This window comes from Conger conger, chromosome 2 (genome assembly GCF_963514075.1).
Source record: "Conger conger chromosome 2, fConCon1.1, whole genome shotgun sequence".
Classification (NCBI taxonomy): Eukaryota; Metazoa; Chordata; class Actinopteri; order Anguilliformes; family Congridae; genus Conger; species Conger conger.
Genome location: NC_083761.1, coordinates 18817065 through 18835315, shown reverse-complemented (window position 1 = coordinate 18835315; position 18251 = coordinate 18817065). Strand labels below are relative to the sequence as shown.

Sequence of the window (18251 nt, the reverse complement as noted above, 5' to 3'; positions counted from 1 at the left end):
GCAGTCCTTGCCTTCTTCTTCATTTTCTGCATCAAAGTACAGTATACACAGATTATGCACTTTTTATATTCATAACACCACAAAAATAGCACAGTGCAGCCAACAGCCTTTGAGTCTAAACTTGGTCTAGGTTGAAAATGCCAACACATTATTGACCACCAGACAGTGCCAAATCTTTATCCACTCACCCCCTATTGCAACACCCAACACATTTTGATGCAGACCACAAAGCTAGCAAAACTGGTGCATTTGGCAAATATTCCTTTTGCAGGAAATGAAACGAATAATTCCACTTGCGCCAAGGCACTTTTGCACTTACGTTGTCACAAAAATGGGGCCCTATTTCAGTGAAGCACATTTCATTATGGTGTTTGCAGCATATTGCTCAGTCAAAACCTACGTTTACATATTTCTTGTGCTGAAGGAACCTGTTGCCATTGTATTGTGACATGTACATTTCGGAATACGTTTCATGTCCTGGCATACATTGTGTGGCCCATATGCGTCGAAAAAAATGGCTGTGTCAATACAATTTTCACAGGATTGTGCAGGATTGCAGCCATTTACAACTTAGAGAACCTGCAACCAGCTGTCTTTAGCCGACATACTGTAAACAGAACTGCCTATCATAAGCCTTAGTGCTTCATGTTGAAGTAGGGGGGTGGGTACCAGTGGTTGTGGAGCTTTCGGATTGATTTGTATTATGGGAAGAGCCATGTCTGGGAATATCCCTATTCTTCTTTGATATAATTATTTGGACATGGACAATGCATTATGTGTACTGTACATGGGTGCCTGACATCTTGACACAGGTACACATTCACATCCATATGGACATCTTAGTAATTATTTCAAATTGTTTTAAAAGATAAAACTTATTTTTGCATAGTTGGATCTGGAGTTGGACTGCGTACTGGAATAGTACCTAAGCCTCTTTTGCTGGTGATTAATTTCCAGTTGGCACCAAACTGAAGAATTTACTGTTAGCACTTAATTTTATCATGGAAGGTTTTACCATATTGTAATTAGTTTAATAGCCATATGTTGGAACACAACTAAAATAGTCATATTGTTAGTTTGATTAATTGCAGAGCACCAAACTCATGCCTAGCAGTTTTAAGCTGGTGTGTGGTTAACTCAATAAGAATAGTTTTCTGAAACTGCCTAATATATAGATTTCATTGACTGTAGAATTAATTTTCTTCAATTACTATTTTTTGGCTGTTGACGTTTTCAGTGCAAATCATATATATAGTTTTTATCTTCTCATAGTGGCTATTTGGTTTCATTAATTATAGGCATTGTACTAATGATAGACATTGCCTTCAGCCTTTTTCGGTTTTGTGGATCTCACTCAAAGCTGCTATCTGCAGATATTGATCGGTGGCCTTTGGTTATAATTCTGCCGTTGTAACATGCAGCACAATAAGGTTTATTACAGGAACGCTTACTTACCCTTGACCTTTCACAGCCATTCATGGGCTTAAAAAGGATGGATGGACTTTTCTTTATCAACACAGTGTAATTTTCCCCACAGTTGCTGCAGTGAAAGAAATGCAGGTCTCTCTTCTGAAGTCGTTGGTTCAGAATGGCTGCGCTGGCTTTGTTATGGGGTCCCCTGGGTGCACTACAGGGCCGTCCCAGCATACCGAATTCCTAGGAACCAGGTTCTCTGTGCATGACGCTCTTATAACTCCTGCAGTTTGATTGGAGAAAAATAGCTGTGGCTGACCGAAGGTGCTTGCTTCCGTAAAGTGAGAGACACAAGCCATCGCTGTCACATGCCTTAAGATGGTGTTGCGCTGTCACAGACAATATTTCACTGTGACACTTTTCCATATACGAGCTTGGATTGTGAGTGGGTTTTCGCTGGCCCTTCAGACAGTGCAGTTCGTAAGTATTTGGACAGTACTACAGTTTCTGTTCTTTTGGCTCTGTGCTCCAGCGCATTGGATTTGAATGTCTAGACTGACTGTCGGCTTTCATTTGCATTCACAACCATATCGGGTGATCCGTTTGGAAATTACATTCCTTTTTGTATATAGTCCCCCCCATTTTAGGAGACCAAAAGTAATCGAACAGTTGGCTACTCAGCTGCTTCTGATTCCTTAGTGTAGATATAAGAAAACTTTCAGTATTTGATTAAACGCTTTTGATTGCCTTTGGCATCTTATTGGTGTTTGTCAACATAAGGATTAAAGTCATGCTAATGACAGAGGCTGAGAAAATAAAAATAAAAAACTGTCAGAAATATAGGCCATACAATTGGCGTACTAAAATAAAGTTTTTGGAACATCATTAAGAAGAAAGACAGCACTGGTGAGCTCAGTGATTGCAGAGGAGCTGGTATACTAAAAAAGACCCCTACAGTCTCGCCATAATGAATACAAAAACCCTACCACCTGTCTGATAGATCAGGAACACTCTTCAGGAGGCAGGCATGGATATGTCAGAAGACTATTCTCTGCAGAAGACTTCACAGATATGTATCTACAAATGCCAAACCACTAGTTAGCTGCAAAAACAGGATGGTCAGGTTATAGTTTGCTAAGTAGTACCTAAAAGAGCCTACAGAGTTCTGGAAAAAGGTATTGTGGACAGATCAGATTTTTTTCTTACAGTATGTCTCATAATGGCTTCTTTGACTTTCATTGGCACAACTCATGTTGACAAGCGCCAATAAAAATGCCAAAGGCAATAAAAAACACTAAAATCATGGTACTGAAAGCTCGGTACTGAAACCTGCACTATAAGGAAGCAATTTAATACACCTGACTAATCAGAAACAGCTGAGAATCCAACTGTCAAATTACTTTTGGTATAAAAATGGTGTAATTCATCCACGGATCACCCAATATGGATATAAATACAAAATTGAGCTGACAGTCTTTACTTTCACCTCATATGCATTGCTTCATATCAAATTCAATGTGCTGGAGTACAGGGCCAAAATAATATAAATTACTTACGGACTGCACTTTATGTATTGCCCAATTGTTGAGAGATAGAATCTACCCTTTCCTTTCAAAAAAAAAAAAGAAAATGCTTGAGCAATTTTTTATTTTTTTTTAATGTTCTTTACAATTTAAAACATGCATTTACACTTGTTTTCTTTAAAAGGCACAACATATTGTATCATTGTCATCACCTCAAAAGTCCCTGCAGTTTGAAGCAACAATTTCTATGGGATAATAACCAAAAGAATCTGCACCGATAGATCTTGAGCATGAATAATGTGAGTCACAAAATGCCCTAAAACTTATGAGACATTCAATTTCAAGGCAGCAGCCTACTTCCATACCATGAAGTAATGTTGCAAATGAAAGGATATTGCCCTCGTGTTATTTTTTGCCTGTCCTAAATAGGTAATTTTTTCTGTGTCAAAACTTAATGAAATTGAATAGACTTAAAGATGAGCTTGATATATTTGCATTTTTGTGAGTCATTTAGGTATGAAAGGCTGGGGATTGTACATACTGCCTTCTGGTGGAGCACTGTTGTCTGTTGTGGGAGGAGAGATAAGAAAATAGTGGCAGAACTTTAAACTGTTCAGGAGGCAGATTAACGGGAGAATCAAACTCATATGTGGTATTGATTTTGCAATTCATGAGAAAGACAATGCCTCTCCATAATATATATGGTGCATTTCTCTTCAATGCAAACCTCCTTCCACAAATTGTGTTTAGAAACAAAACTTATTTTATTTCCAGATATCTCATTATGGTTTTTATTCAACATATCAGCAATTTGGGCATGAGAAAAGCATCTCAGACCAGCTCAGGAAGAAATCTTTGCATATATAAATAACTTTGCTCACTGCTTACAGAATATCTGCTATGTTTATAGCAGGCATACATTTTTTATTTATATTGCCATTATTATTTTGTTAATGAGACAAGTTCAAGGCTTTTGATGCCTGCACATTTAGGCCTTTACCAGTATTTTACAATTCATACAAGAGGGCGAGTTAACCTTAAGTAACACCCCTTTTCTTAACACAAGCTTTGAAATGGCATGCCCAAAATAAAATGGTTTCTATTCTTGAACCATTTTGACTCCAGGCAGGAGTCTCTTCTGAAAGGTAACAGTTTGTCTTCCAAGTGTCAGAATTACTCAAAATTTTATTGAAACAATGTTACAGGAGTAGAGATTTATTCCAAGGCCTACAAAGGCAGAGTATTCTATTTAGATCAACCCTTGTGTTGTCTTAAGGGTCAGAAATGATCCGCACTATGTTTAACAGCAGAGAAAACCCCCTAAATGATCTTTTTTCAACTTCAAATTTGTGATGAGTGACAAGTTGTATCTTAATGCAAAATAGATTTAAGCTGTTTCATTTTACAGGTTTAGTGAAGGTAGGTAATTTTTTAACCTTAGGACAGGGCTATAAAGAAACAAGGGTTAAGTTAAGGCATCACAAAATACTGTAAATATTTTAATTATAAATGTTTTATTGTAAAACATCAAACTTTTAAGGCATAAAGGCTCAACAACTGTTTGCCGGTGTGTAATGGTCTCGGAACCATTTGTCGCTGAAACAAAGGCATCATGAAATAGTTTATGCAGATAGAACCGTGAGTTTTAATGCTATTATTAATGTTATATGCTGTGACCATACTGATGTTAAATTTCACTGAAAAGAGTGAATGAAAATAAACCAGGCCAGTGTGTCTTAAGCAGTTAATTTGGGCTCAATCCTTGGTGTGCTTTGAGGGCTCATTGAACACTGACTGTCAGTGGCAGGTCTTTGGACAGAGGAACTTGCACAAAGCATGGGGGTACATGCCGTTGAGTGAGAAGGGCTATTGTGAAACAGGTCTTTGTGTGCATCTGCTAAAGTGTTTGAGTTCAGGGAAATTTCTTAAATCATCCCCTTTGCCTTTCACTGGAGATAATTGACTATGAATTATTTAAAACAGGAGTAAAATACACCTTTTGGGATGTTCTGTTTTGTGTTTCCCCAATTGCTTTATGTGTTAAAACTAATAGTATTTATTTTCCTTACGCTGCTGCTTTTGCTGAGACCATTTAATTTTTAATGCATAATTTAGGCAAATTGCTCAGGATTATCAAGGGAAGTGATTAACATTGCTTTCTTTATCTGTAAAAACACAACTTGCAGACTGTGCAGCCTCTTTGGCACTGGCCTCTGACAAGTATTGCGTCAATGGCTGCCATTTATCTCATTTGTGCTTATGGCACAAAGATTATACCTTTTATGGCCAGCAGTGAGTTTATTGTAATATTTTAATACAATATCTGTGCAGTCTAAGACATGTAGGTTAGGTTAAGTGGGTAATCTCCATTATCCTCTGTCTATGAATGTGTGTGTGTGTGTGTGTGTGTGTGTGTGTCAGTGGTGTGTGGACTGGTGACCTGGTGTCCTGTCCAGGGTATATTCCTGCCTTTCTCCCAATGACTGTTGAAATAGGCTCCAAAGCCCCGTGATCCTAACCAGGAGTGGTTTAGAAAATGGATGGAATATCTACAATGGAATATTGGATCTAATGCAAGAACAAAAATTTGAGGCAAGAAATAAGCAATACAGTTGCTGAATCTTGATTCATATTTGATCAGTAACACATAGCTTGAAAGTTTGATCCAAGGTTCTACACTGCAAGGCTCTGTATGAAATGAATGGAATGCGTGTTTACATGATTCGTAGGACAGGTTGGCACCACTGGTATATGGTATAAAAAATTCAAAATATGGGACAATTGGTGAGTTACAAGCGATTTCAGAACAAATCTGTTTGTATGAGTGGTTCTTGCATGGGGCCACTTACCTAGCTCAGAAGCCTCTGATCTCTTAGGAGGCCTTTTACCTATCTCAGGAGGTAAGAGCGGCCATCTTGCAGTTGGAGGGCTGTCAGTTCAATCCCTCACCCTGGGTATGTCAAAGTATCCCTGAGACACTTAACCCTGAATTGCTCCCGACGAGCAGGTTGGTGCCTTGCATGGCAGCCAGTTATCGCTGGTGTGTGACTGTGTATGTGAATGGTTGAATGAGAGACAATCAATCATCCATGCTTTGGATAAAAGCACTATATAAATGCAGTCCATTTACCATTTACATCCAGCTATTCTTTACAATCCTTGCAAATAATAGATGAAGTATGAGAGAAGTAAAAGGAGATTAACCCCTTATGTCTTGCCCCTTTTCTTGAAACAAGCTTGAAAATCACATGCCCAAAATAAAATGGTTACTATTTCATTACAGACATAATCCTGGTCTCTTCTGAAAGGTAACCCTTTGGGGTTTATTTTCCAGAATTACTTTCCAGAATTACTCAAAATATTAGAAAGTAGATGCTTTTTTTTCTCACTTAAAATATTTTCATGGATTCATATTATTGTGTAAATGGTAAATGGTTGGAATTTCTATAGCGCCTTTATCCAAAGCGCTGTACAATTGATGCTTCTCTTTCACCCATTCATACACACACCAACAGCGATTGGCTGCCATGCAAGGCACCGACCAGCTCGTCAGGAGCATTTGGGGGTTAGGGGTCTTGCTCTGGGACACTTCGACACAGCCCGGACGGGGATTGAACCGGCTGCCAGACGACTGCTCTTACTGCCTGAGCCCCATTGTGTCTACATGTCGCCCCATTGTGTCCGTGGCTGGTACACTTAGAAACAGTGGAGCCACAGCCAGAATGCTGTACTTTACACCTCATTAGTAAACTATACAACACTTTTTATCCTGAAAAAAGGTGTATTCACTTGCCCCCATCTGTTACCCTTTCTCTCTGTTTCAATCTCCCTCTCCTTGCATTCTCCTCAGACAGCAACAGGTCAAGAAGCTCATAGAAAATAAGTACAATAATCACAATGGTAATATCCTAATAATATACTAATATATTAATTGATTTAAGTTTTTGTCAGATACCCCACCCCCATGAACAACAAGAACACATTCCACAAATTCACATGCTGTTTATTTTTGAAAATCAGGCTGGCTCCTTATTTGTAAGCATACTGAAAAATAAGTAACTATTTTGAGAATGTATCTAGATGGTCTCCGATATAAAATGGGGTCACGTCACTGAAAAAGCCCTCTATCATGGAGTCAGCGGTGTTTTCTCTGTCTTATATGATGTGATTTCAAATGATTTATATTGCTTTTTTATGAGTAAAATATGTATCAGATGTTTTAAATAAATGTATTTAGTACTTTCAAAAAACATTACAAACAACACTATGTTCAAAACAGATGTTACCTTCAGAATAAGCGTGTGTTTTGTTATTGACTACATCATTAGGGATATTAGATTGAAGTTACTAGGAAGCAAAACATAAGATTTTAATTAGCCAAACATAATTTTAGATACATTCTGCTTATGTTATTTACTGATTGTGCACTTTAAATATAAACGCCACCTATGCTTTCAGAAACAGCATGCTTTTATTTGTTTTTGACCAGATATCCTCCTCCACAAATTCTGCTGTATATTTAGCAGCATAGGTTCTGTTCTGTGCCATGCTTTATGTAAAGACAGACAAGAAAGAATAGTCAAATCTATGTGTGCTCATGAAGGTGTACATACCGTACAGTAACACTTTACCTTCTTTGCATTACTGTGTAATTAACTCGGAGGTACAGTGTGGGGACAGGGTTAGATGGACATATTGATAGCCTAGGTGGTTAGAGGATTACGGTTAGAATTAGGGGCTATGATGAGAGTAGGATTGGGGGCAGTTTTGCACATACAATTAGCACTAATTAATGGGACACAGTCATAAAAATAAATGCTGTATTAAGTGTAATCAGTCACAATTGTTAAGTAGCTAACTAACCAGTTAAATAAAATGCCTATTTGTTTGTAAAAGTAGTGACAGTCAAGTTTGTGTATGTTCCTGACAATGGCAAAGCAAAAACCAAAGGTTCCAATGAAATTCCCTTAATAAAAGTTTCCATTATGGACAATTGGGATAGAATTACGAGAGTAAACAATTCAAAATGATTATGCTTAAGAACAACGTTGTTGAGCAATTCATTAAATATCAAGTGGTAAATTACATGTATTGAGGAGATATTTAAAAACAAATCACAGTAGGGCAAAAAAAGGCCCCAATTATGCGTTCTAGGGTTAAGCAGAAATATCTGAAAGCATCATTTATATAAGATGATCTCAGATTGTCTTCATTTGGTATGCAGTGATAAATGAAAGCACAATACCAACCGGCACTATTGAACTTTTATATTTAAAATTTCAGATATAATGTATTTTCAGATACAGTATAAAGAAAGTATTGTGTGGTTTAACCAATCTGATTAACTGGTTTACAATTATGCAATTCTGCGGTGAGCAAATATGGTTGACTTTTTGTTTTCAAATCACACATGGTAACTTGCATATGAATGCTACGAAAACGACAGAAGAAAGCTAACTTGACAAAGCATGCAGTAAAACATTTTTATTAACCTCATCCAGTGGAATAGGACATATCCCACAAGAGAGAAAATCAAATAGAGCTTTGACATTTCAAATGGAAAACTTAGAGTATGAAAATGGATGTTCATGGAACAGCAGAACTTTGTGAGAATGGTTTTATGAGACCAAGGGGAGAGTAAAAGGTAGCTTCCTGTACACAGAGTGTATGGACCCAAAGGGAACAGACTTTTCCCATCAATCAGGAAATGTCTGCCAAAGAGACCTTCCCAAAAAGCGAGAATATTTTGAAATCACAAGTCCAATAGTTAGGCAGCACATTTGTCTGAATTCATATGGAAAAAGCAATTGTACATACTCAATTCCTTTGCTTATGAAAAAGTATTGTGTAATTGTGTATATAAACTGTATATTTAAAAAAAGTGTTTAAACCATGTACATTATAACGTGTCAGTTATTGCACATAATTTATACAAAATATTCAACCATTCTATAAAGATGAGCAGTGACCCTCCTCCATAGCCAGGACTTGCAGGGTCTTGTGCCACAGCTAGTTATGCTATTTGGGAACCCAAAACCAACAGTAATTATTTGAGCAGTCTACAAATAATGAAATGTACATTTTTAAGAAAAACAATAGTAAACTATTTTAGATTTGATTACTCCTTGTCACAAAATTCCAGTGTCCACTATTTCATATGTTTGATTAGATAGAAAAAAAAGATATGATCAGATATGAATAAACTCAGAATATATTTATGAAAAGGGGTCGAGTGATTCAAGCATCTCTAAACAAAAATCAGGGATGGGAGTGGATTGGTTCCCTTAATGGGTATTGATACATATACATGCAAAGTCGTGGATACATAATTTACTGATTTCCATGAATACATTTCCATACTTTTTTTTTTTTCCTAACACAAAGTATACTGTTTGCATGATCTCTCAGTGCATAAAACAACAAAATGGCACTGTTCCTCAGAGTTTATTGCAGGCCAAGGGAGACTGGCATTGTTGAATTATTTACCATAGTGTAAAAATGTTTTGCAATGTGGTGAACAACAGTTTTTTATATTTTTATTGGCAATCCATAACAGAATGCATCCCGTCTTTTTACTTTTTTTAAATTCTGATGTGGATCACAGCTTTCTATAACAGGCCACTTGTGTTCTCTCATCCATTTTTAATTATTTGGAAAACTGAACAGTCCGTGAAGTTACTTTATTGTTGGTTCTTGCCAATAACTGAATGCATATAAACATAAAGGATAAACATTTGGGAGTTTTAAATAAAGGCCAATTGGTCATAATTGCTGGTCTAAACAAAGGCTATACTCTTGGAGTTATGTGTTATAATTTCAGCTCAGGTCTCAGATCCTTGGTTTAGGAAAATGCTCATTAATACAGGGTCTAATGCATGCTTTACTTGGATTTCTGTGCAAGTTAAGTGTTTTTTTTTCCCTAAGTGCACCCTGGCAAGACTGACAAACTTGAATCAACCAGTTTGTTGTATGACAATTCCGAACTTTATGTTCACCTTTAAAATATAAACAAGATGCTTGTTAAAATATTTAAAATTCAAATTTGGTAGCATATTACGAAGCAACTGTAAATAATTTGTATTATTTATTGATAAAAATCTAATCAGAGTATACTGTACATTCCCATTTTGTAAATAGCCATGGCCACCCTTATATAAGCTAGATCAAGAGACAGTGCAGTGTATAGCTACTGTATAGCCCTCCTCTTTATCAGTCTTGTTTTGCTTACAACAGAATTAATCAAGCTTGAATGATTGACCCGGGCAGGGGGATTTTGTTGGGCGGTGCAAAGAGCACTTCAAGGAGCTCATGAACCCAAACAACACAGAGCCCGAAGACTCGGGGGAATCTGCACCTATATCCCTGGCGGAAGTTGCTGAGGTAGTTAAAAACTCCTCAGCAGCAAGTCGCCGGTGTGGATGAGATTCGCCCTGAGATACTGAAAGCTCTGGACATTGTTGGGCTGTCTTGGCTGACACGCCTCTTCAGTGTCGCGTGGAGGTCGGGGACAGTACCTGCAGAATGGCAGACCGGGGTGGTGGTCCCCATTTTCAAGAAGGGGGACCAGAGGGTGTGCTCCAATTATCGGAGTATCACACTCCTCAGCCTCCCCGGGAAAGTTTACTCTAGGGTGCTGGAAAGGAGGCTCTGACCGACGTTCGAACCTCGGATTCAAGAGGAGCAATGTGGCTTCCGTCCTGGCCGTGGAACAGTGGACCAGCTCTTTACCTTGGCGGGGTTGCTGGCAGGGTCATTTGCCCATCCAGTCCACATGTGCTTTGTGGACTTGGAGAAGGCTTTCGACCGTGTCCCCCGGGAAACCCTTTGGGGGGTACTGCGGGAGTATGGGGTACCGGGGCCTTTGTTATGAGCCATCCAGTCCCTCTATAACCAAAGTGAGAGCTGTGTCCGCATCATCGGCCCAAAGTCAAGCACATTTTCAGTGGGTGTGGGACTCCGCCAAGGTTGCCCCTTGTCACCAGTCCTGTTTGTGATATCCATGGACAGGATCTCAAGGCGCAGCCGAGGTGAGGAGAGTGTCCGGTTTGGTGACCTCAGAATTGCGTCTCTGCTTTTTCCGGACGACGTGGTTCTGCTGGCTTCATCGGACTGTGACCTTCAGCACGCATTGGAGCGGTTTGCAGCCGAGTGTGAAGCGAGCGTGAGATCAACAGGCAGATCGGTGCAGCGTCAGCAGTATGCGGGCGTTGCGCCGGACCGTCGTGGTGAAGATTTACCGGTCAATTTATGTCCTAACCCTCACCTATGGTCATAAGCTTTGGGTCGTGACCGAAAGAACGAGATCGCGGATACAAGCGGCCGAAATGCGCTTCCTCAGTAGGGTGGCCGGGTTCAGCCTTAGAGATAGGGTGAGGAGCTCGGACATCCGGAGGGAGCTTGGAGTAGAGCCGCTGCTCCTTCGTGTTGAAAGGAGCCAATTGAGGTGGTTCGGGCATCTGATCAGGATGCCTCCCGGGCGCCTCCCTTTGGAGGTTTTCCGGGCACGTCCAACTGGACAGAGACCCCGAGGTAGACCCAGAACCTGCTGGAGAGATTATATATCTGGGAACGCCTCAAGATCCCCCAGGAGGAGCTGGAATGCGTTGCTGGGGACGCCTGGAATACCCAGCTTAGCCTACTGCCACCGCGACCCGACTCCGGATAAGCGGGTGAAAATGGATGGATGGATGGATGGATTAATGATTTATATGGACAAACTGTATACTGTGTTTCAGTTGGCCCTTCTGCCTCAGGAGATCTGCAGGGCTGCGGCAAATTTGTATATATTACTTTGTTTTCCCACAGTAGCTACGTGCTGTTCGGACAACCACCACACGGTGGCAAATGTGAACACTCCCAGAGCTGTCTGAAATACTTGCAATTTTCCTACAGTAGGGGGCAGCAGAGTGTCGTATTTCTAATATAGGCTATGAACTCCTTCAAAACTATCTAAGGATACAGTAAATTGATCTCAACCTTTAATCTTCTTTGATTGACTAGTGTGCCAATGATCTGAGTAATCCGTCGGAAATTAACACACAGTTTATTCTGTTAAATAATAAATACAGTTTCGAAAAATCCGGGGAAAGTGGAGAGTGGAGACTTCCCCTGATTTTCCTTGATCAATACAGCAAATAATTCACTCAATACTCAGTACCATAAGCCAGCTCACCCCAATTAGGCAGTTTAGTATATGTGCCTTATGTATGTATTTTTATTTGTATTACGAAATTGTTCACATTTTAGCAACATATCTGCAATGTGTAGATTGTAGCCTAAAACGTTTTTATTATTATGGGACAGAGAAATTGCCTATTAGCGATATGGTCATAGACTAGACCTTCTGACAAAATTAACTTTGTATACAACTTTGCATTTTAACATAACGCATTGAAGACAAACACGTTGACACCAGCAGTCTCGCAAACATGTGAGTCCAATAGCCAGGGCCTAGGCACACCACTGCCTACCAGAGCGAGATCAATAACATGCACAACAAAGGTCTCTTGCTCTTTTCTTTTATGGTGAGGAAAATTAAGTCCATCACAGCAAGGGTGGGCTCTGTGGATAGAGTGCTCACATTTGCCACCTGGTGGTGGTTCTGCGAAAAACAAATCCTAAAGAACTATGGATTGTGGGTAATCTTACTACAAATGATAAGTGATTGTATATTTTCAATAACTTATCAAGACATATACACCAGCAAGATCCCTCCGTTCCGCCACTTCGTGCCGTCTGGCACCTCCCCCTCGCCACACCTGCACTTCTCGCTCATGACTGCTGTCTGTCCTGGCCCCACGGTGGTGGAATGACCTCCCTGTGGATGCCAGAACAGTAGAGTCTCTGACCTCTTTTAAACACAGACTGAAGACTCATCTTTTCAGGCTGCACCTTTCCCTCCCTATCTCACCACCATGATTAGCCTTGTATATGCCATAGACTATAATGGCACTTATATAGTTATATATAGATATTGTTGTGTTTTGTATTAGCTATTGTATTGTTGTACTCGGGGTATTCTAGCTGCCAACCGTGGTATGCTAGTTTGTAAGTTGATGTATTCTTCAAGGGTTCCGATTGTATCTGTATGGTCACGCTAGGACTCAGAACCGTACTGTCCTCTCAGGTCCACACTTGTTCCTGTGTTTGATCTGCACTTCATTGTATTGTCGCTCTGGATAATGTAATGTAAAAACTGACTGCGACAGGCCGTAGTGCAACGTGGCTGCCCTCTACTGTCGGAACCACAAAAGTATTTTTTCCTGGCCGGCAGCACTCTTGCTGCAGAGGCAAAAAACGGCAATTAAAACACGAAACCACTGTACTGTAGCAAAGGAGTAAGGGCTTGTTGTTTAATTATGTCAACTTCAACTGTGCATGCTGCTTAACCCAAAGCATTATCCATGATATTGGTGAACTTAAGTAGTAGTAATAAAAAATATTTTATTTTACTTTATTTGCTTAATTAAAAAAACATAGCAACTTTCAGAATTACGTGTTGTTCACACACCTACACAGGCAGTCTAGAGTCACCAAACTATTTTCACAGACTAAATTGAATAAAATCAATTGCATTCATGAAAATATACCACTTTCTAATAGCTTTGAAATAAAAATAGAGCCTGCTATGTGTATTAAAAGTTTTTAAGTGTGTGCATATTTAATAGTGTGCCTGGGTCTGTTGTTTCATGCAAGCCACATTTTCATTTGGGGATCTGGGCCATTAAGATACAGAAACGGAATCCCTTTAAATGTATATACTGCCGTCTATTTTATAATTAAAGTTACCCATGCCTTGTAGCGCTGAATAATTGGTTTTTAAAAAGGAACTGGCAATGGGCTTGGCACTCCACACAAAATTCTCATTTTCTATCTGCGGGTGGGACAAACTAATTTAATTATATCCAATGCAACTCTGCATGGACCACCCATTATGAAGTGATTGCATTGGTCAAGTGAGGATGATAGGTGGTCTATGGGCCTTTTTTTATCTAAAAGAGTTTAGCCGAAGTGTGTCCTACAATGACCTCCAAGCCGCAGAGTGCAATCAATGTTTTTTTATTTTGAGACAAGAAATAGTTTTGAGAGTTTAGAGAAGAAACTGTTCTGCAGAATCTAAAAAGGTGTATTGGGCTAAAAATGATGAATATGACAAGGTGTCCTGTTTGCTTGACTGTCACAGTTCACTGGAGCATACTAAACAGGATCAGTCAGGGCAACTCGGTGCTGCTGTTAGGGAAACAGGTTTCTAATGATAGGGTTGAATACTAAAGGGGGAGGGGGATGCTACAGTTGCATCCTTGAACCAGGAACTATACCGATCTGAATATGTTCTCCATCTGGTTTTATAAGTGGACAGTGGATGTAAAAATAATGATGAGCGTCCTTGCCAAGCGATGTGCTGCTAGCCGAGTGCCACGGTATAAAAAGCTTTTCATTACTGCTCATCCACTTTCAGGAATTCTTGAAAATGATTGATGGATGGAATTAGGCATGGGTGACAAGGGAGGTCACCTAGAGTCAGGATGGGAAGCATCCATCTGTTGGGGGGGGGGTTATTTAAAAAAACAATAATGTCATGCTCACGCTCACGACTACTGTCTGTTCTGGCTCCACGGTGGTGGAACGAACTCCCCGTTGAGGTCAGAACTATAGAATCTCTCCCCACCTTCAAGCGCAAGCTGAAGACACACCTCTTCAAGCAGCACCTCTCCCCATCCCTCCCTACCTCCCTGTGAACCTTAATTGTTGTCTCTGTGACTTGCTTTGTGTATCGGTATTTTTAGTTGGCTAGGTAAGCAGTGTTTGGATAGTTAACTTTGGTCACTTTTGCTCTGTTTGTTTGTTTGTTCAAAAAAAAAAAAGGCCCTTGTCCTTATCTTTGTTGTACAGGTAGCAGTTGAAATTGTACTTCCCTCTAGGGTCTTTCAGCGAACTTATCCCTGGTTATGGGTATGCACTTTGTTGTACGTCGCTCTGGATAAGAACGTCTGCCAAATGCCAATAATGTAATGTAATGTCATGCCTTTTCTTTGTGCAGTTTTGCAATCACTAGCTCCCCATAAGCTCCAATACCCAATCTGGTGTCACCCTCCTACCACCCAAAAACACAAGGTCTGCTATCAATCTCCTACCATTTATTTATTTATTCACCCCCCCCCAAAAAAAAAAATCTACCTCCACTCTCAACATCCATAGTTTCTTCAGCTATGGCCATGGGTTCAGTTCTTGGGAAAGGGGAAGAGACTTAGCCACCCTTGAGGAGATGCTTAGTTACCGTTGAGTTGCTGAGATAAATAACCAGCTGTAAAATAATGATAAAAAAACAACAACAATGCAATACTACACTCACAGAGCATGTTATTAGGAACACCTGTACACCTACTTATTCATGCAATTATCTAATCAACCAATCGTGTGGAAGCAGCTCAATGCATACAATCATGTAGATACGGGTGAGGAGTTTCCGTTAATGTTCACAGGATGGGGAGCAAATTTGATCGTGGAATGATTGTTGGTGCCAGATACAGGGGTTGGAGTATCTCAGAAACTGCTGATCTCCTGGGATTTACATGCAGAACAGTCTCCAGAGTTTGCAGAGAATGATGTGAAAAACATCCAGTGAACAGCAGTTCTATATAATATGTTGAGGTCAGAGGAGAGGGGCCAGACTGGTCAGAGCTGACAGGAAGGTGACAGTAATGATAGGCTAGAGCAGCAGAAGATTTTAGTGTAAAAAAATAAGTATAATACCTGATAAAGTGCACACTGAATGTATATTAGTCACACTAGATAAACGTGGCTCCTCATCAAATCAATAATTATACTTAGAAGGATGAGAAAAGACAAAAGAGCACTGAGGAAATGGAAAGAACACTGCCTACAGTCAAATGCTTCAAAACAGTTCTCACCATGTAAACTTTATTACAGCAGCAGAAGTTCAACTGAATTTCTTGGAAAATGTCACCCATGACAGGATTAGTTACACTGAAACATCATCTGGCACTAAATATTCAATTCATATAGTTAATATTCAAAGCCAATGGGATTTGTGGTATCTTTCAGATAAAGGATGTACAGTGAGCACTTTATTAGGTATTTATTAGACTTAAGTCTTTGCTGTTGTACCCTATCCACTTATGTGAACGTTAACTGAAGCTCCTGACCCATATCTGCATGATTATATCATTTTATTGTATCACACAATTGGCTAATTAGATAATTGCATGGATATGTAGGTGTACAGGTGTACAAGTGCTCAGTAAGTGTGTAACGTACATTGCAGGGTTAATATTACTAGACTCAGAGCCACGTAAAACATTATAGCAATAATCTCCTTGATGTACAATGGCTTAACACTGGGAATTCATACTGTGATCTCTCGAAGGCTTCCGGGGTGGCTTCTGACACTGGCTGTGTGCGTTGGCATGGGACGTGCCAGCTGTCAGGCCTGCACAGATTGGCCCACTTGTTCTCACCATCCCTCCATTGCATTTGACTTGAATATGTCTCACTCTTTCCCCTGAGGTGAACACCAGAAAGCAGTGCCTCATTACTATTTAATGAATCTCTGTTCTGCTTTCAGTGCCAGCTCATTGACTGCAAGCCCAGTCTGTGTCCCAGTAAAGCTTTTCAAAAAGCCCGGCTACCCTGTGATCGTTCTGAGATCCGTTTTCAAACACACGTCTGCGCTGACAATAAAGGGGGTTGCCGTAATGCTCTTTTGTGACTTTCCCTTTTGATTTTGTCACACAGTACCGCATATTCTACAATAGTCCGTGATGTAGCTATGCATTTCCTAGATGAGAGACGTGTGAAGAGCTTCTGTTTGCTGACATCAAGGGAATCTCTTTTAGGAAGTCTGCCTTGTATTCCCACGCGCCAAAATTTTGGGAGATCTCGCTGCCAGACTTAAGAGCGAGTCGGTGGGAGCAGGTGGGAGGCCTCCATTTTGTAAAACCGTCTGTCTAGATTTGGCGCTAATGAGGTGAGTGTCTTTGCTGCTCTGCACAATTACATTCACAGCTGAAACGGTATACGCCGTGATGAGAGAAAGGATGGAATGCGAGGACTACGTGTCTCTTTTTCCGGAATTTGAGTTTGAGGTTCTCCTATTTTCGTTGAGTCTGCCAAGAGTCTGTTCGTTCAGTCTATTTTTGTCTATTCCAAAGCATTATATCCTTTTTGTCGTTGTTGACATTTGCGTGTGTAACTGGCTCATACTGTAGGCGTTGGTACATCCGATGAGGAGTTGAAGCACCTCCAGGGCAATAGAGGCAGTGTTAAAAGGTACATGGGTGCAAATGCACTCCTGAAAAACGTATTCAGAAGGATTCACACATACAGTTTGTATTTATATTCAGAACGGCCTAAAGTAAAAAAAGTATTTTGGAGTACTGCGGAACCAATAGATATGTGACGTCTGGGAGACAAACAGGGTTGTCTAGGAGATTTGGAAGGCACGGTGCGAAGTTGGCAGGGCAAGGCCTTTATCATGATTCACTGCACGCACACACACACACATGCAGGTCTTCTTTTATCAGGTGTGATACATTGTGACCAATGCACTCATCATGTACTCCACAGCTTACCTTACCCTACAGTGCTGATACCCTGTAGATAATAGAAAATAATATAGTTACTAATATTTAGATTAGCTAAATACTAGTATTCTAGTATTAAGGCTCATAAAGCAGTCATCTCCACATTGAATAAGCACACACTATCACTAAAACCATTGGCAGCTGGTGAGCTGAAAACAGACAGGGAAAATAACATCTTAAACTGATCATTGACCTCTACTGGGTTTGATTCATTTTCCTTGATTAAGTGTGCCGATGATCTGAAAAATCAATCGGCAGGCAAATCCCTCACATCATGTTAGGGAGAGTAAATAATACATTAAATTCAGAGATATCAGTTTCAGCTAAGTTCTGATGGTATCGGGTAATATAATTAATCGTTGTATTGTTAGTCGAGGAAAATGATGCCGGGTATAGTCACCAGTAATCAATTTAAGTGGAAGTTTACCGCCACATCAATTTTCTGTCATTCTCCAGTATGCTAGATTTTCTGGATTTGATTAATAATACATATGATTTAATGTGTAAACATTGAAAATGTATTAAAGGAAAATAAATCAATTAAATAATCCTTGCCTGGCGCAGAGCCTTCATAGGTTCGATGATCTGTGCGACCGCCCCATTTGACCTAAACTCCCCCCCTCCTCCAGACCCTCTTTGCAGGTCAAATATTAAACATCACTACGCAGAGTGGTACACATCTCTTTTAAGAAGGGCTTTGTTTATAGGTGGC

General features: G+C 40.0%; 1 protein-coding gene across 1 annotated transcript in view; it reads left to right on the top strand.

Moving 5' to 3' along the window:
- Nucleotides 1-18251, top strand: part of tcerg1l (transcription elongation regulator 1 like) — a 92437-nt gene that overhangs the window by 27118 nt on the left and 47068 nt on the right. The gene's annotated exons all lie outside the window — the stretch shown is intronic.